Here is a 19,706-nt window from a genome sequence, read left to right as displayed (position 1 = left end):
GGGCTCTGGCAGTGCTCCTCCTGCTCCTCCTTGCACAAAGGCGGAGGTAGCGGTCCTGCTGCTGGGTTGTTGCCCTCCTACGGCCTCCTCCACGTCTCCTGATGTACTAGCCTGTCTCCTGGTAGCGCCTCCATGCTCTGGACACTACGCTGACAGACACAGCAAACCTTCTTGCCACAGCTCGCATTGATGTGCAATCCTGGATGAGCTGCACTACCTGAGCCACTTGTGTGGGTTGTAGACTCATGCTACCACTAGAGTGAAAGCACCGCCAGCATTCAAAAGTGACCAAAACATCAGCCACGAAGCATAGGAACTGAGAAGTGGTCTGTGGTCACCACCTGCAGAACCACTCCTTTATTGGGGGTGTCCTGCTAATTGCCTATAATTTCCACCTGTTGTCTATTCCATTTGCACAACAGCATGTGAAATTTATTGTCAATCAGTGTTGCTTCCTAAGTGGACAGTTTGATTTCACAGAAGTGTGATTGACTTGGAGTTACATTGTGTTGTTTAAAGTGTTCCCTTTATTTTTTTGAGCAGTATATTTGTAAAGTGTTCATTTTTGGCATTAAAATACAAGATGAACATATTCCACGCTGCACCTTGGTCTACTCATTTCGACACCTGTGACAAGGAGACAGAGTTGATACAGAGACCCCAGCATCCAATCTCCACCCGTCTCTCATACTGCTCATAGGCTGTGGAGTTATGGTAGGCATACGGGTTGCCCTACACAATGTGTGTGTCATCACACACAATAACTCAACCGTTATTGCACACACTTTATGATAATTACATGCACAATGGAGACAAAGTCACCACCACAGCTGAATATGAATTGAACTAGTTACTTACGTAAATGTGGTGTTCGATTCAATATGTCTCTCCAATCTCTACCCACTCCTCTGACATATAATCAATAAGTGGTGGTATGGTGGTTGAGGGTTAAGATAAAGCCAGTGCCTGCATGAAGTGATGGAGGACGATGATGTATTTATCTTATAATGCATGTGCTGTACAGTAGCTTGTAACAGTTAACAAGCTCCATCCCATTTGTTACTATAGCTGCCAAAGCCTGTGTCAACGTCACAAACCACATCTGCCACTGCTCTCTATTGATACAGTCAAAGCACGGTATGTTTAGGTCTGACCTGCTGCTTAGTTTGCCTCAGTCTCAACCACTAAATCACCACCACCACCGTGTGACTGCAGCCTGCGTAAGAGCAGTCATCAGCATGCAGATCAGATCAGACCTGATCACTATCAATCCGGTCTGTCAATGTCTTCATTACAGAGCAATTAATAGTTGGGCACACAGAACCAAATCAGCCAAGGCTGTGACGAGAGACTACCCACCAATCAGGGCATGTTGTGATGGTGCTAAATAAATAGACAGGAAGCCTTTTAATGAACACAGTGATGAACCTCGATCGCATAGTGGAGTGAAAACATTATGTTCTCTTATGACCACTGTCAAATAAGGGTAATCATTAGTAGTCCGAGTGATATAATTAGTTTGTCCTTTAATGGTCTCTCTCTTTCCCTCTCTCCCTCTCTCTCTGTCCCATGAAGTCTGTAAAGAAGAGCATGCTGCAGAGGAAGGCGGTCCATCCCAGCAGGTAAGTGACACAGAGACTGGGTATGTTAATCATAGCCAGCAGACAGGACTTCAGTGTTATCCTCTTCTTCTGCAGGCAGACACAGGATAGAGACACACACATGGCAGATCATTAGATCATGAGACTTCAGAGGGTCTCACATGGGACAGCAGGGAGTCAGTGAATGTCAAGAACAGAGGAAATTTAAAAAATAACAAGGAACAGCAGGGTGTCAGATAAGAATAAAGACGTCAGATGAAAGCTACTAGCTAATGACAGATACACTAGCCTTATGCTGTAAAAATGATGTTTTAACAAGTCAGGAAGAGAAGGAATTTAAAAAAGAAAACATTTAAAGAAATGGGTGAGAAAAAAATGTAAAACCATGTGTTCTTTCTTTAAGCATGTTCTGGTTTAATATACTGTAGTTCTGTGCTCTGTAGGATTCAACGTTTTTCTATTGCTTAAGTGTACACAGATTGTCATGACATCATACATTTATTCGAATCATCATCCCAAAATACATTCTCCATAAACCTTTTCTAGGAATGCTTCTGGAAAATCAAAATGAATATGAGAATCTATATGGTTGCACCAAAGTACCCTGTCTGGCTACTGTGATAATGGAGGACCTTGCCTGCTATAATAGTCTCCTTTAGCAAGGATACATAGTAATTCTTTCCTGACTCTTTTCATAGAATTTTGAATTACTTCTGCAAAGTCATCATTCATTTCCAGCTATATTTACACACTGGGCATAAATATCCATCATCATTAAATTACCATTGTTAAATGCTATGGTGCTGAATTGAATTGTTGAATGCTAGTCTGAGTTTCAATGAAACTCTTTCAGAGCACTGGTTTGAATGACTGTCTGGCCTTAGAGATCATATCATTCATTTAATTCCAGGATATGAGCTACCTATACATGTAATACAGTATAATGGCCGTTTCAATTACTTTATTTGTGTGTACGATGTGACATTATAACCTTTTTTTATTTTATTTCACCTTATTTAACCAGCTAGGCCAGTTGAGAACAAGTTCTCATTTACAACTGTGAACTGACCAAGATAAAGCAAAGCAGTGCGACAAAAACATCAACACAGAGTTACACTTTCAATGGCTGTCTTACACCCTGATGACTGCCTGGTCTCATCAACATCAAGGTATCCATGCATGTAATCCAGCTGCCGCCGGTAACTAAGAATAACTACATGACCCTTGTCCTCTAACAATCCTCCCATCTCGCAATGACTGGGGAGTGGTCACCATTGCCACACACCAGAGCTAATTTCAATGCTACACATGTAGGATCTTAATTTGACCTGAATTATAACAGCAAAATAATCCTGCAGCAAGAGGATTTTAACATGTAGTCCATAATGTTGTTTGATCAGTGGTTAGGCTATTAGCTGGTCAAAATTAGTCTAGATGAAAAGTGGAATTCTGTTAATATAACCGTGTGTTAGTGCCAGTGGGGATTTTAGCATCTAAATCTTGGTGGGGCAAACTCCCTAAAATGTTTTTTGATGCATGCCAGCGAAGCCACTACACAACACTAAACAATACATTATTTGGACTAGTACGGTGACAAACGGTGCCCACAAACTGTTAGGGCCTACATAAAGCTGTCCCACAGCAGAGCTTTCTTTTCAGCACCATGGAGTGAATCCTTACCACTGGTACACCTGGCTATCAGCAGAACCTTGTCTGGCAGCGAAACAGTTCATTCAGCCTCAATTACCGGCCTTGTAAAAAACATAGCTGATATGGTTGACTTGCTTAAAGAAATGTGGTTTCTACTGACAATTGAGATGTACCTGTACGGGGGGGGAATAAGGGGATGACGAGCGGATAAGAGGCAATCCATAATTTTGACTAAGACATTAATGAGCGAGCTAGGAAGGACGTAGTCAATATAACTATTTATTCAGGACTTTTGAAATGTACAGCGACAGAATTCAGAACACGGGCCGTTCTTACAGTATTCTCCCTGTACGCCAAGTCAGAACTGTAGGATAAATAAAGGGGCATATAAGCAGACAATGAAAGCTCTTAAAATATTCAACGATTCCATTTCCCTAACACAGGCTATAGGCTACATGTGCATCACCAAGTCAGAACAGTAGGCTAAGTGATGAGGGGAAAGATTATTAGGGTGAGGCACATTGTCACGATCGTCGTACAGAGCGGACCAAGGCGCAGCGTGATTAGAGTTCCACATCTTTTATTTAAGTGAAACTTCTACAAAACAATAAACCAACAACGAAACGTGAAAGTAGTGGTGCAACATGCACATACACAAAACAATATCCCACAAAGCAGGTGGGAACAATGACACCTTAAGTATGATCCCCAATTAGAGACAACGAACATCAGCTGCCTCTAATTGGGAACCATACCAAGAGCACCAACATAGAAATGAAAAGACTACAACACCCCCTAGTCACGCCCTGACCTACAACACCATAGAGAACCAAGGGCTCTCTATGGTCAGGGCGTTGTTATTGTGTTACTTTTTATAAAATGTTTTTGTTTATTTAGCAAATATTTTTGAACTCTATTTCTTGAACTGCATGGTTGGTTAAGGGCTTGTAAGTAAGCATTTCACGGTAAGGTTGTACTCACGGTAAGGTTGTACCTGTTGTATTCGGTGCATGTGACAAATAAAATTTGATTTGAAGTCAGGATTTCATACTGTACACTGGAAAACAAATACAAATAATAATATGCAAAGTACAATTGTAACGCTACCAGCTGCAATAAGATTTGAGCAAACGCACAACAAAAAGTTGGTGTGTGACATTTTTGTTGAGCAAACTCACAATCCTATTGCAGCTGGTGCCTTACAATTGTAAATTGAATCAACAACTTTTTTCCCCCACAGTGTAGAGAATGTCAGACAGACTAGACTCCTTCCTGTGTCTATGACAGACCTCTTTGTTAGGTTGTTTGGAGCTGGATGTGACTGAATTGGCCTCCGTCAGGTCAGAGAATGAACAAGGCCGGAGGTCTGGTTCCAACTCTTTGGACATGGAACCATGCAGGGATCCATAGCCACCACTGCTACTGTGTGTGATGAGGAGGGCATTGGGGTGTAACGAGTCCAAACTACCGTCCTTGACCAGGGGTGTCTCTTGGATGCTGAGATGCACAATGAGGAATACCGTCCAGGTCAGAGCAGAGAAGAAGTAGATGACCTGGTACTCTGACCCCAGCAGTCGGCCCAGGGACGAGTGACCCCAGTCCATGGCTCCCATGAGGTACCCAAAGGCACCCCCTAGCCCTGCAACAGACAAAAGGCACAATACCGATTGATTATCAGGTCAGGTGATGGGTGCCCAAGGCCACTAGTCATAGCCCAGGTCCTATGTGGCTCAGTTGGTAGAGCATGGCGTGGTTCCCACGGGGGACCGGTATGAAAATGTATGCACTCACTACTGTAAATTGCTCTGGATAAGTGTGTCTGCTAAATTATGTAAATGTAAGCAATCATCAGATAGTGAGTACACTATCTTCATGGAAATTGTCAAAATCACCTCAGGCAAATGTTTTCAAATACAGTACAATTCCTGGATTGCATATGACCATCTGCAAAAACATTTGCCTGTGGTGGTTGTACCATGAATATGATGTGTGCTGTATTAATACCCACAAGGTCTGATTTATAAAAGAATGCTTCTTACATCTGAACGTAAAGCTCATGTCACAATCCAATGTTGAGGCTGGGTTATCTCAGAGAACCTGAGAGTAATGATAAATATGTTTTGTCACGTAGTATGTGTGATCCTGCACACAGATAAGTGGCTTGTTCTGTTAGACATATCCCAATAATCTGGACATATGTTCCCTCAATTCTTACACCAGCACCCTACAATGAGAAACCTGTAAATCAATCTTTCTCATAAATTGTGCAGCACTTTTGACTGTGTCAGGATTAGGATTGGATGTCAAGTATCTGCCTGCATTAAGTCTGGACACACAGTATGTTCCCTAAATGTTGCATCCTACCTATAAGAAACCTGCTTGCAAATTAAACGTTCTCATAAATTACTCATTTTGTGTACCACGAATGTCACTGCACTATTCCCTGACTATAATATCAAAAACCCTCTCTAGAGCCATATATAGAGAAAGACAACGTAGGCTATATATGTATGTACTGTATAAATAGTATCACTGCCCCCCTCTAGGGAACTTTCAATAAATTCCCTGGTTTCCTAGAAATCCTGGTTGGAGAATTCTAGATTTCCTGTTTATTCCCTTCTGAATCTGGAAATCCTCCAACTGGGATTTCAGGAAAACCATGGCATTTATCGAACATTCCCAGAATTTTGCAACCCTAGCACCTTCCTTCCATTATGGTAAATGGTATGGTATTGCAGAGAAACTAGTACAACTTTATCCATTTTGTATCAATCTAAAGAAGCAGTTTAGAAAAAGTCACATCTGCATTACCATAAAAAAATTTTTTTTAAAAGGTCTCAAACAACCGGGCAACAGCATACATTTCAGCAAATAATTGCCTGTTTCAAATAAACACAGTCTACATGAATTGTTTACAAGTTTACCATTAATTACCATGAATTGTTGAGGTTGTATGTTTGATTTGTTACATTAAATAATTGAGTAACTACAACAACAAAAAATGGTGGCAATCATCTGTTTTTATTGCCAGTAAGAAACTGCTAGCCAATGGCTGCTAACAGCTGAGAAAGGGAAAGGGGATACCTAGTCAGTTGTACAACTGGATGCATTCAACTGAAATGTGTCTTGAACTGCTAGCTACAGTAACTGCCAAGAATAAAAACAGTCAACAACTTTGGGAGTACAGACCCTTATAAATCGGCCGAAAATGCAGAGTCATAGATGAAATATGTCAAGGAATTAAAGTTTTACAGAATTCTAATTTGATCGTTGGAGATACAGAGCGAGTGAGAATTAATGGATATAAAACCAAAGACCATAAATCCCATTAACATTCCACATGCTCAAAAATAATACATTTCACTAATCTCTAAAAACATCTAGAGATGGAAACAACTCTAGTTCTAAAATAATAATCAATAGATACTTCAAAGCTCTTGGACATGGCCTTTTTCAACACAATATGAAATGTTTTGGTTTCTTTATTTGTATATTTCCATGCATTTAGCCACTAATTGACTTGAGTTGTCACCTCTAAATTCACAGGCTACTACATTTTTGTGAGTTGTGAGGGTAGTCAAAATGAAGGTCAAGGAATATCTTTTGTTTAGTCCACTGTTAATACAGTCCCAGCAAGTTTTCAAGAAGCAAAGTGTCACTTGCCACACCATCATGATGATCCAAAACACCCCATCATGGTGATGCAAAACACATCATCATGATGATGCAAAACACATCATCATGATGATGCAAAACACATCATCATGATGATGCAAAACCCACATCATCATGATGATGCAAAACACACCATCATCATGATGATGCAAAACACACCATGATGTGGCGGCAAATAGCCTTGTGGTTAGAGCGTTGGGCCAGTTACCGAAAGGTTACTGGATCGAATTCCAGAGTTGACAAGGTAAAAATCTGTCATTCTGCCCCTGAACAAGGCAGTTAACCCACTGTTCTCTGGTAGGCCGTCATTGTAAATAAGAATTTGTTCTCTCTACACTGGCTTCCTGCTTGGGCTGATTTCAAGGTTTTACTGCTGATCAACAAAGCATTACATGGGCTTGCTCCTACCCATCTTTCCAATTTGGTCCTGCCGTACAAACCAACACGTATGCTACGATCACAAGACGCAGGCCTCCTTACCGTCCCTAGAATTTCTAAGCAAACAGCTGGAGGCAGGGCTTTCTCCTATAGAGCTCCATTTTTATGGAATGTTCTTCCTGATCTTCCTGTCCATGTGAGAGACGCAGACTCGGTCTCGACCTTTAAGTCTTTATTGAAGACTCATCTCTTCATTAGGTCCTGTGATTGAGTGTAGTCTGGCCCAGGGGTGTGAAGGTGAACAGAAAAGGACTGGAGCGACGAACCGTCCTTGCCGTCTCTGCTGGCCGGTTCCCCTCTCTCCACTGGGATTCTCTGCCTCTAACCCTATTACGGGGACTGAGTCACTGGCTTACTGGTGCTTTTCCATGCCGTCTCTAGGAGGGGTGCGTCACTTGAGTGGGTTGAGTCACTGACGTGATCTTCCTGTCCGGGTTGGCGCCCCCCTTTTGTTTGTGCCATGGGGGAGATCTTCGTGGGCTATACTTGGCCTTGTCTCAGGGTTGTAGGTTGAAGATATCCCTCTAGTGGTGTGGGGGCTGTCCTTTGGCAAAGTGGGTGGGGTTATATCCTGCCTGTTTGGCCCTGTCCGGGGGTATCGTCGGACAGGGCCACAGTGTCTCCCGACACATCCTGTCCCAGCCTCCAGTATCTACGTTGCAGTAGTTTATGTGTCGGGGGGCTAGGGTCAGTCTGTTATTTCTGGAGTATTTCTCCTGTCTTATCCGGTGTCCTGTGTGAATTTAAGTATGCTCCCTCTAATTCTCTCTCTTTTTCTCTCTTTCTCTCTCTCTTCTCTCGGAGGACCTGAGCCCTAGGACCATGCCTCAGGACTACCTGGCCTGATGACTCCTTGCTGTCCCCAGTCCACCTGGTCATGCTGCTGCTCCAGTTTCAACTGTTCTGCCTGCGGTTATGGAACCCTGACCTGTTCACTGGACGTGCTACCTTGTCCCAGACCTGCTGTTTTGGACTCTCTCTCTCCCGCACCTGCTGTCTCTAACTCTGAATGATCGGCTATGAAAAGTCAACTGACATTTACTCCTGTTGCACCCTCTACAACCACTGTGATTATTATTATCTGAACCTGCTAGTTGTCTATGAAAGTTTGAACATCTTGGCCATGTTCTATTATAATCTCCATCCGGCACAGACAGAAGAGGACTGCCCACCCCTCATAGCCTGGTTCCTCTAGGTTTCTTCCTAGGTTCCGGACTTTCTAGAGAGTTTTTTTTCCCTAGCCACCGTGCTTCTACATCTGCATTGCTTGCTGTTTTGGTTATTTGGCTGAGTTTCTGTACAGACCTTTGTGACATCAGCTGATGTAAAAAGGGCTTTATAAATACATTTGATTGATTGATTGTTCTTAACTGACTTGCCTAGTTAAATGAAGGTTAAAAAAATATATACTGCTCAAAAAAATAAAGGGAACACTTAAACAACACAATGTAACTCCAAGTCAATCACACTTCTGTGAAATCAAACTGTCCACTTTGGAAGCAACACTGATTGACAATAAATTTCACATGCTGTTGTGCAAATGGAATAGACAACAGGTGGAAATTATAGGCAATTAGCAAGACACCCCCAATAAAGGAGTGGTTCAGCAGGTGGTGACAACAGACCACTTCTCAGTTCCTATGCTTCCTGGCTGATGTTTTGGTCACTTTTGAATGCTGGCGGTGCTTTCACTCTAGTGGTAGCATGAGACGGAGTCTACAACCCACACAAGTGGCTCAGGTAGTGCAGCTCATCCAGGATGGCACATCAATGCGAGCTGTGGCAAGAAGGTTTGCTGTGTCTGTCAGCGTAGTGTCCAGAGCATGGAGGTGCTACCAGGAGACAGGCCAGTACATCAGGAGACGTGGAGGAGGCCGTAGGAGGGCAACAACCCAGCAGCAGGACCGCTACCTCCGCCTTTGTGCAAGGAGGAGCAGGAGGAGCACTGCCAGAGCCCTGCAAAATTACCTCCAGCAGGCCACAAATGTGCATGTGTCTGCTCAAACGGTCAGAAACAGACACCATGAGGGTGGTATGAGGTCCCGACGTCCACAGGTGGGGGTTGTGCTTACAGCCCAACACCGTGCAGGACGTTTGGCATTTGTCAGAGAACACCAAGATTGGCAAATTCGCCACTGGCGCCCTGTGCTCTTTACAGATGAAAGCAGGTTCACACTGAGCACGTGACAGACGTGACAGAGTCTGGAGACGCCGTGGAGAACGTTCTGCTGCCTGCAACATCCTCCAGCATGACCGGTTTGGCGGTGGGTCAGTCATGGTGTGGTGTGGCATTTCTTTGGGGAGCTGCACAGCCCTCCATGTGCTCGCCAGAGGTAGCCTGACTGCCATTAGGTACCGAGATGAGATCCTCAGACCCCTTGTGAGACCATATGCTGGTGCGGTTGGCCCTGGGTTCCTCCTAATGCAAGACAATGCTAGACCTCATGTGGCTGGAGTGTGTCAGCAGTTCCTGCAAGAGGAAGGCATTGATGTTATGGACTGGCCCGCCCGTTCCCCAGACCTGAATCCAATTGAGCACATCTGGAACATCATGTCTCGCTCCATCCACCAACGCCACGTTGCACCACAGACTGTCTAGGAGTTGGCGGATGCTTTAGTCCAGGTCTGGGAGGAGATCCCTCAGGAGACCATCCGCCACCTCATCAGGAGCATGCCCAGGCGTTGTAGGGAGGTCATACAGGCACGTGGAGGCCACACACACTACTGAGCCTCATTTTTGACTTGTTTTAAGGACATTGCATCAAAGTTGAATCAGCCTGTAGTGTGGTTTTCCACTTTAATTTTGAGTGTGACTCCAAATCCAGACCTCCATGTGTTGATAAATTGGATTTCCATTGATTATTTTTGTGATTTTGTTGTCAGCACATTCAACTATGTAAAGAAAAAAGTATTTAATAAGATTATTTCTTTCATTCAGATCTAGGATGTGTTTTTTAAGTGTTCCCTTTATTTTTTTGAGCAGTGTATATAGGGTAGGGAAACAGACACAGCAGGGTAACAGGATCTTGAATAATCATAAATAGCTAGAAGCATAAACTGACTTAGGAGAGATTACAATCTGGCAGAGTGGAAATGGCAGGACTTGAGTATTTGTAGAGGTCTCGTTTATGGAATGAGTTACAGCTGGTGAGGATCTGCTCTGGCTCCAGCACACCTGTCTCCAACCACACAATCACAAACATACAGAAAGGGACAGGGAGAGAGAGAGCGTGTGTACTGGAGGAGTGGCTGCAGGTCAAGGAGACACCGGATGTCCACTAGGGGGTGTGGCAGGAGCAGATGTGACACCATCATGACGATGCAAAACACCCCATCCTAATGATGCAAAACACACCATCCTGATGATGCAAAACACACCATCATGATGATTCAAAACACACCATCATGACGATGCAAAACTATGGAACAAAGATACACGTGAAATGAAGGACGCGTCAAATAAATAAGCTTTTAATTTGACTCGTCAAATAACACAGTTCTATTATAGAATGTTGTGTGTTCTGAATTTGCACGTGCAAACTAAGCGCCACCACTACTATCAGTAGCTGTCACGACTCCCGCCGAAGTCGACCCCTCTCCTTGTTCGGGCGGCGTTCGGCGGTCGACGTCACCGGCTTACTAGTTGCCACCGATCGATGTTTCACTGTTCGTTTGGTTTTGTCTTTATTGTGTACACCTGTTTTGATTTTCCCTAATTATGTTTATTATTTAAACCATTGCATTTCCTGTTTGTCTTGTCGGTAATTGTTTCCTGTTGTGTGTGAACGGAGGTGCTTTCTCCGCGATATGTATTGTCCTCGGAGAAGACTTATTGATTATTTAAGTAAACACGTTTGTTTACATTGATCCCTGTGTCCTGCGCCTGACTCCTCTACTTCTCCTAAATATAATCATGACAGTAGCACTGTCAAAGCTGTACATAAGAAGTCTGCAAACACCAGCCACAAACAATGTGTTTTCAATACCACGTTGGTAATAAAGTATTATTTGTTCGACCACAACTTCGGGGGTAGCTAGCTAGCTTTAGCTTGGTTCCTAGCTAGAACCAATACAACGAGCCTGGAAACAATGACCAGTAGAAACTGCAGTCATTTTCATTATTCTTAGCAATGATTTAGGAATCCTTGTGTGTAAGTATTAGCTAGGTAGCCACTTGATGTTCACCTATTGAAATTGAACTTCAGTTCATGAAAATAAATAGCCTGCCAGCTACTTAACCCTGTTGCCCAAAGCTAACGTTATAAGCAGCCAGCTAGCTTCATCTGGCTAGTGAGGCTCAACCGGACTGGGTTATGTGTTGTGGAGCAAGCCACAATAAGGGTTAGGCACAATAGGGGAATTTGCAGTTTGCCTTCAAAATAAAAGTATCTCTTTGAAAGTGATGCAGAAGGTTACAATTGGTGGATTCACGCCATATATAGACTAGATAATGTTAAACAAGGTTGGAATGTGAAGCAATGAAATGGGGCATCAGTCTACTCGGTGACACCCACAGAACACAACTGTGACGAGTTTACGCAAATATTAGCGTTGTAGCTCTTATCGCGGGACTGTGACTGTGTGAAATCGCCTCCCCAGTCAGCCTATTGTGTGTATTGACATTCATATTGCACTGTACAGCTTTACCTAAGGATTGGGGATCAATGAAATGGGGTATCAGTCTATTCAATACCCAATATATTTATTCCCTACATCCTCCTCAGAGTTCAGACTCCAAAACATCCACGCAGTATTGTTTTTCCTCTGGAATAGTGTTCAATACACTTGACAATAAATGTGGCTGAATTCACAGTTGTTTCAGAGTCCCGCAATAAGAGCTACGATGCTAATGTTCTCTGGTTGTCACTGAGTAGACTGATACCCCATGTCATTGATCCACAATCCATAGGTAAGGCTGTACAGTGAAATAAGTATTCCCCCAATGCAATTCTGAAGTATAATACATCCAGTGTGATTTCAACAGATTGTCAAATTAACAAATTGTCTTTTGTTGATTTTATATAAACAACATTCCAACCTCGTTTACCATTATTTATTCAATTATGCCATAATTCTACTATTTGTATTCATTTGCATCACTGTCAATGACATACTTTTGAAGACAAACCGCAAAGTCACTATTGTGGCTAATCCTTATTGTGGCTAGCTTCACATAGATGGGTCCGACCCCCATTAATCAAATAAGAATGGTCTTATAAATTAGGGTTATTTTAGATGATGACACCAAGCTATATAGTTACTGAAACAGATTGTCGTTTTGCTATGTTTTTGAGGAAGAACATTGTCTAGTATTTTATGACCAGCACCGTAGGTGCGCGAGTCAACTTTACCAGCGTCATAGCATACGTATGATGAATTGTTGTGACATATGAAATGCGAGTGATTGTGTAATCAATGTGTAATGACTACATAAAAAATGTCTGAACGCATTAAATTATTATAAGATATGCAGTCATATGCAGGTTCTGATTGGTCAACAAGCTTATTTGACACGTCAAATAGTGATATTTGACACAACAAATAGTGTTATTTGACATGTATATTTTTTGACACGCAAAGACCCAAATGGCGTTCCATACAAAACACACCATCATAAACTTAGCAAAAAAAGAAACATCCCTTTTTCAAGACCCTGTCTTTCAAAGATATTTTGATTTTTATGAATTAACTTCACAGATCTTCATTTTAAAGGGTTTAAACTCATGCTTGTTCAATGACCCATAAACAATTAATGAACATGCACCTGTGGAACGGTTGTTAAGACACTAACAGGTTACAGACGGAAGGCAATTAAGGTCACAGTTATGAAAACTTAGGACACTAAAGAGGCCTTTCTACTGACTCTGAAAAACACAAAAAGAAAGATGCCCAGTGTCCCTGCTCATCTGCGTGAATGTGCCTTAGGCATGCTGCAAGGAGGCAGGAGGACTGCAGATGTGGCCAGGGCAATAAATTGCAATGTCCGTACTGTGAGCCGCCTAAGACAGCGCTACAGGGCGACAGGACGGACAGCTGATCATCCTCGCAGTGGCAGACCACGTTTAACAACACCTGCACAGGATTGGTACATCCAAAAATCACACCTGCGGGACAGGTACAGGATGGCTGAGAGAGGCTGGACTGAGGCAGTTAATCTCAATACTATGCCTTACAGGGAAGACATCCTCCTACCTCAAGTGGTACCCTTACTGCAGGCTCATCCTGACATGACCCTCCAGCATGACAATGCCACCAGCCATACTGCTCGTTCTGTGCATGATTTCCTGCAAGACAGGAATGTCAGTGTTCTGCCATGGCCAGCGAAGAGCCCGGATCTCAATCCCATTGAGTACGTCTGGGACCTGTTGGATCAGAGGGTGAGGGCTAGGGCCATTCCCCCCAGAAATGTCCTGGGACTTGCAGGTGCCTTGGTGGATGAGTGGGGTAACATCTCACAGCAAGAACTGGCAAATCTGGTGCAGTCCATGAGGAGGAGATGCACTGCATTACTTAATGCAGCTGGTGGCCACACCAGATACTGACTGTTACTTTTGATTTTGACCCCCCCTTTGTTCAGGGACACATTATTACATTTTTGTTAGTCACATGTCTGTGGAACTTGTCCAGTTTATGTCTCAGTTGTTGAATCTTGTTATGTTCATACAAATATTTACACGTTAAGTTTGATGAAAATAAACGTAGTTGACAGTACTTTTTTTGTTGAGTTTATGATGCAATACACACCATCATGATGATGCAAAACATACTATCATATGATACAAAATACACCATCATGATGCTGAAGTGACACTTTGCATCTTGAAAAGTTAACTGCTGACAAGCAAAACATTTTGAGAGTGCACTAATGAAATAAAACACTCAAAATATTTGAGTGGTACTTTTCTTTAATAATAAATAATCAAACTACACTGAACAAAAAAACAACATGCAGCAATTTCAAAGATTTTACTGAGTTACAGTTCATATAAGGAAATCAGTCAATTTAAATAAATTCATTAGGGCCTAATCTATAGATTTTACATGACTGGTTAGGGGCGCAGCCATGGGTGGCCTACTGCTGAGCCTGGCCCAGCCAATCAGAAGAGTTTTTCCCCACAAAAAGGGCTTCATTACAGACAGAAATACTCCTCAGTTTCATCAGCTGTCCGCGTGGCTGGTCTCAAACGATCCCGCAGGTGAAGAAGCCGGATGTGGAGGTCCTGGGCTGGCGTGGTTACACGTGCTCTGCGGTTGTGGGCCGGTTGGATGTACTGCCAAATTCCAAAAAATGACGTTGGAGGCAGCTTATGGTAGACACATTAAAAATAAATGATCTGACAACAGCGTTGGTAGACATTCCTGCAGTCAGCATGCTAATTGCATGCTCCCTCAAAACTTGAGACATCTGTGGCATTGTGTTATGTGACAAAGGATGTAAACAAATGTGTGCGCAAAAGCTGAGAGAAATAAGCTTTTTTGTGCATATGAAACATGGTGCCAACACTTTACATGTTGTGTTTGTATTTTTGTTCAGTATAAATACATATCAAAGTAAACCTACATCAATCCAGACAGCATATATGTCAGCCAATCAACCCAACACCAGGTTCTGACAAAGTGGGAGGGAGGCTACTGCATGTCATCAGCCATTGCTTACCAGTGAGAAGGGTGTGGCAGTGCAGTCCTCTTTCTTTGTCTATGTACGAGCAGACATCAAAGAGGTAGGCCTTGACTGTCCCATCGAGGACGTTTGCTGCAAAGTCAAATAGCACCACTCCAAACATGACTATGATGATGGCCCATATCTTCTTCAGTGACCTTTCCTGTACTAATGCTGCAAAAGAGGAGAAAGACAGGAGAATACCTCTTCATCTCAAGTTATGTCACAGATTACTCATTAATATCACTTTCAATAACTGAAATACTTCTGAATGCTCTGTGTTTGATTTTGGTGGGGTATTGCAGCTGAATATTTTTAATTTGCCTTAGGAGGTACGTCTTTCCCTCAGCAATTAGTTTGAAGACACAGAACAGCCTCAATTTGTAGGGGCATAGACTGTCGAAAGCGTTCCACAGGGATGCTGGCCTGTGTTGACTCCAATGCTTCCTACAGTTGTGTCAAGTTGGCTGGATGTCTATTGGGTGGTGGACTATTCTTGATACACACATGTAACTGTTGAGCGTGAAAAACCCAGCAAGGTTGCAGTTCTTGACACACTCAAACCGGTGCGCCTAGCACCTACTACCATACCCCATTCAAAGGCATTTGGTCTTGCCCATTCACCCTCTGAATGGCACACACACAATCCATGTCTCAATTGTTTCAAGGCTTAAAAATCCTTCCTTAACCCGTCTCCTCCCCTTCATCTACACTGATTGAAGTGGATTTAGCAAGTGACATCAATAGGGGATCATAGTTTTCACCTGGATTCACTGGGTCAGTCTACAGTATGTCATGGAAAGAGCAGGTGTTCCTAATGTTTTGTACCCTCAGTGTATATTACAGGGCTTCTGAGGTAAACAGTGAGTCAGTGGATTTGTTAACACCTTGATATCATGTAAACACATTTGATCATCATGATACTTACTGTTTCATCAAGAGCATGATTGGGGCTAATACAACCATTCATTCACCACATAGGAGGGAATAGTTTGTTTTGAAACCACATGCATTGTGTTGGAACAAAATGTAAAGGCCATTTTAAAATCCAAACTCCATTAGAAATAGTTTTCAATTTGCATTTCAAAAAAAGAAACTCAATCTGAAAAACAACACATTGCCAGCATGACTGTCTGGCTAGAAAAACAACTCCTAATCAATTTTATGTTAATACCCCCCATCTAACACTGCATAAATATTAGTATTAGTCTTCACAAGAGTTATTTAGTGTTCATGCTCATCAAAAATAAATACTGTAGCGAATCAGATTGTCATAATCATGTTGTGCACAGTGGAGCACAAATAAACTGAATAATGTCCTTTATCATGGGAGAGAAACAAATGCCTGACAGATTGCAATGGCAATAAAACCTAAACAGCGGCATTCAAGTTTTGGTGATTACAAATCACATAGCAAATCCCAGTTGGGTGTTGTGTTGAAGTCTTATTAGGATTGTCAGATGCATTGTGGCTTAGGTTTTGATCTCAGAGAAATACAAGAACTTTCATCAAAGCTTAGTTTCATCCACTGTAGGAAAATCACAATATATTGTACTGTAGCTAACACATAACGGCCCAGTGGCATTATGATTATATCCCAGATCCCAATTTACTATATCACAGATCACATTTTACAACAGTGTTGAAGAACGGTCCTTGCTATCTGGGATCATTGGTACGTCCCTACCCAATTTATGTTGACATTTTAAATGGTTATGGTAAGTGTTAAGGTTAGGGTAAGGGTAGGGACACCCCAAGGGTTAGGGTAAGGAAATCCCAAGGATCCCGAATAGCACTAACTGTTGAAGAATGGAGATAATCATCTTAACAAAAGTACTGTAAATGGCCACACTTTGTATTGTACAGTATTATTACAGAGAAGGTGAAATCCGGCAAAACTATTTTGAGGATATCAAACAACAAAGTAGGCATTCACTGAAAACAAAAATGTTAGGTTGTCAGGTCTATGTACTATACTGTTGCAAAAGCAAATACAATCCCTTATCGAATGCATTTACAGTAGTATTCTACTTTAATTTATACATTTCGATCCACAAGAACAGCTAAAATATTTAAAGTATTTGACATATGTACTTGACCCAGGTCTTCCCAGCTTACCATACATAAATGAAACAACCTCTTTTCAGAAATTCAGTCTATCTACATGGATATGAAAATTAACAATGATATACAGTTTCTGAAAAGAAGTATGGGCTAAACACGTACGTCTCAGTATTTGCAGGTGTAAGGATATGCCATTCCTATTCTTTGCAGGTGTTGAGAGACTCCAGTTCCTCTCAGGATTTTGTCCACATCTCAGTGAGGTGGTTTCTATAATTGTTCTTGTTCAAGGTCACTATTGAGCTTTCTGGAATAATTGCTGAACATCTTGTGCAATCAACTTGGTGGAGAGAAACAGCCCAGTGGAAATAACAGGAACATTTAACCTTCTGTCTAGACACACTGAGGAAACTCTCTCATTACTGGTTATGAAACACATTAAACTGCCAGACAAACAGCCCAGGCAAAATCCCAGAAGAAAACCTGGTTCAATCCGCTTTCCAACAAAACACATCACACGGGTTGATTTCTGTATGTTTTAAGTTACATACTGTATCGTGAAAACTTGATTGCTGACAAGCAAAACATTTTGAGACTTTGTTTTTGAGTGGAATTTTCCTTTAAACAAAATACTTTTCTCTGAGCAAATGTATTAGTATCAAAAAATATTTCAATATTTTTTTTGCATACAGAATAACTCAGTATTTGTATTATTTATTTTATACACAGTCTTTTTTGCTCAATAATTTCAGAGGTGACAGTACATTTTCTATAAAACATTGAAACAGCCCATTAGGCGAAAGTTTAAATTAAATATATTAAGTATGTCTCTGTAACAAAACGTTATTTGAGATAGACATGGGAATATGAGCCCTGAAAGTATTTTGGTTTCTCATACCCAAGCTGCCCAACTCCATAACCACTATTAACAAAACAAAGACTAGTTCTAGAACAGTATGTCTGATAGCCATGGGCTCTCACCTGATACGACTGCATCTCCATTGAGAAAACAAGGTTATTCAGTTTATAATACGTCATAATACTGTATTTCTCCTGACACTAGCTAGCTCGTCCTGCCACAGTCATGTGGGACGTTGAGGCAATTCACAGAGTTTCTCTTGGGAGCCCTGCCCGCCACCCCTCTCCCGTCCTCCTGCGCCCCGTCAGAGGAACCTGAGGAAGCGTCAGAGGGGCTCAACCCAGGGAGGCAGTCAGATGCTTAGAGTCGGACAGATTAAAAGGCCACATTCTCAACAGACCTTGAGTCCTTGGGACACTAACGTAGTCATATTGTGTTCCAGAGTTAAACATTCCAATGAGTGAGGCCTACACACTGTTAGCAGTTGATGTTACTCTTCAATAACACTGACCCCAAAGCAAATCAGGGGGAGGAAACTAGGTTTACTCAAAGAGAACAAATCATGCGGTAGGTAGATGTTTATTCTCCCCTGTCCTCAGTGATTCTCTTCAGAGTGATTCTCTTCAGAGTGATTCTCTCCACAGAACAAAGGGACCGGATGTACTTTATAACCCAGCCCTAGCCTGTGGTTGACCAATTAGAATTCCTTGCAGTAAAACTGGGCCAATGGCCAAATAACAAGTATCCTATTTCAGGTTCAACGTATAAACAATTTGGACCAATGAGAACTTGTCATGTATCTAGGAGTCCAGGACTGAAATCCTCCCATGTCTCTGACCCATTGATATTACAGAAAAAAACACTATTTCCATTGATTGTTAGTACTCTATTGACCTCTCGTCCTCTGCGTTGTGTATTTATCTTCGAAATATTCTTACAATACGGTCACTTGTTTGAGGGGACAATAGATAGACTACTTTGAGGGGAGGAAGTGAACATTCTTAACTAACCATGAGGGACCACATTGATGAGTTATGCTAGAGGCATTTAAAACAGTATAATTGTACTTCAAACACAACCTCTACGGTCTTTGACTTACCTTTATGGATGAAGCGAACATTCTTATCAAGGTGGTTCATCAGGTCATTGTCTTGTGTCAGATACAGTGAGAGACGAGCAATGCGTAGGAGTGACGCCACTCGTCAGAAGACAATTCCATCAGGCTACAGTAGATACATTATGCTAGTTGCACTTGAAACAGTGAGATTGTGTACAAACACACCATCTCTATGGTAATTTAGTTTCCTTTATGCCCTGTTTGGCATGTCAAAACTGATAATGTGCAGAAGAAAAATGTATTCAAGGTCAGTATTTACTCTGCAGTTTTAGAATTATATTAAATGTTATGGTTTATAAAGGTGGAAAGGCAAAGCAGTGGTAATCTTAATAGTAGTAGTTACATTATACTCTATGAAGGATATGCTCAAAGCAGGGAATGTGAAATGGGATTCCGGAATTCCAACAGGTGGCTCCTAATCCAATGGAATCAGATTAGGAGGGAGGTGAAACTTTACATTATCCATCTCTAAGTAGTATAATAAAAAAAAATGGGGGAAATTAGAAAAGGTTTCCATCCATTGTAGATGAAAATCCTTAGTATATTATCAGTTTACAACTTGTTGATTGTTATATAGTTTATGCATGTAGCAATTATATTCCTGCCCTAAAGCTACAGTTTGGGGTGATAATTATATAATCAAAT

General features: G+C 41.9%; 1 pseudogene; it reads right to left on the bottom strand.

The window, feature by feature from the left end:
- Positions 1-615: 615 nt before the first annotated feature.
- LOC106568243 (membrane-associated transporter protein-like) overlaps positions 616-19,706 on the bottom strand; it is a 34,991-nt pseudogene continuing 15,900 nt past the window's right edge.

This window comes from Salmo salar, chromosome ssa13 (assembly GCF_905237065.1).
Source record: "Salmo salar chromosome ssa13, Ssal_v3.1, whole genome shotgun sequence".
In the NCBI taxonomy this organism is placed as follows: domain Eukaryota; kingdom Metazoa; phylum Chordata; class Actinopteri; order Salmoniformes; family Salmonidae; genus Salmo; species Salmo salar.
Note: the sequence above shows the minus strand (reverse complement) of the source record. Positions and strands in the feature narration are given on the sequence as shown.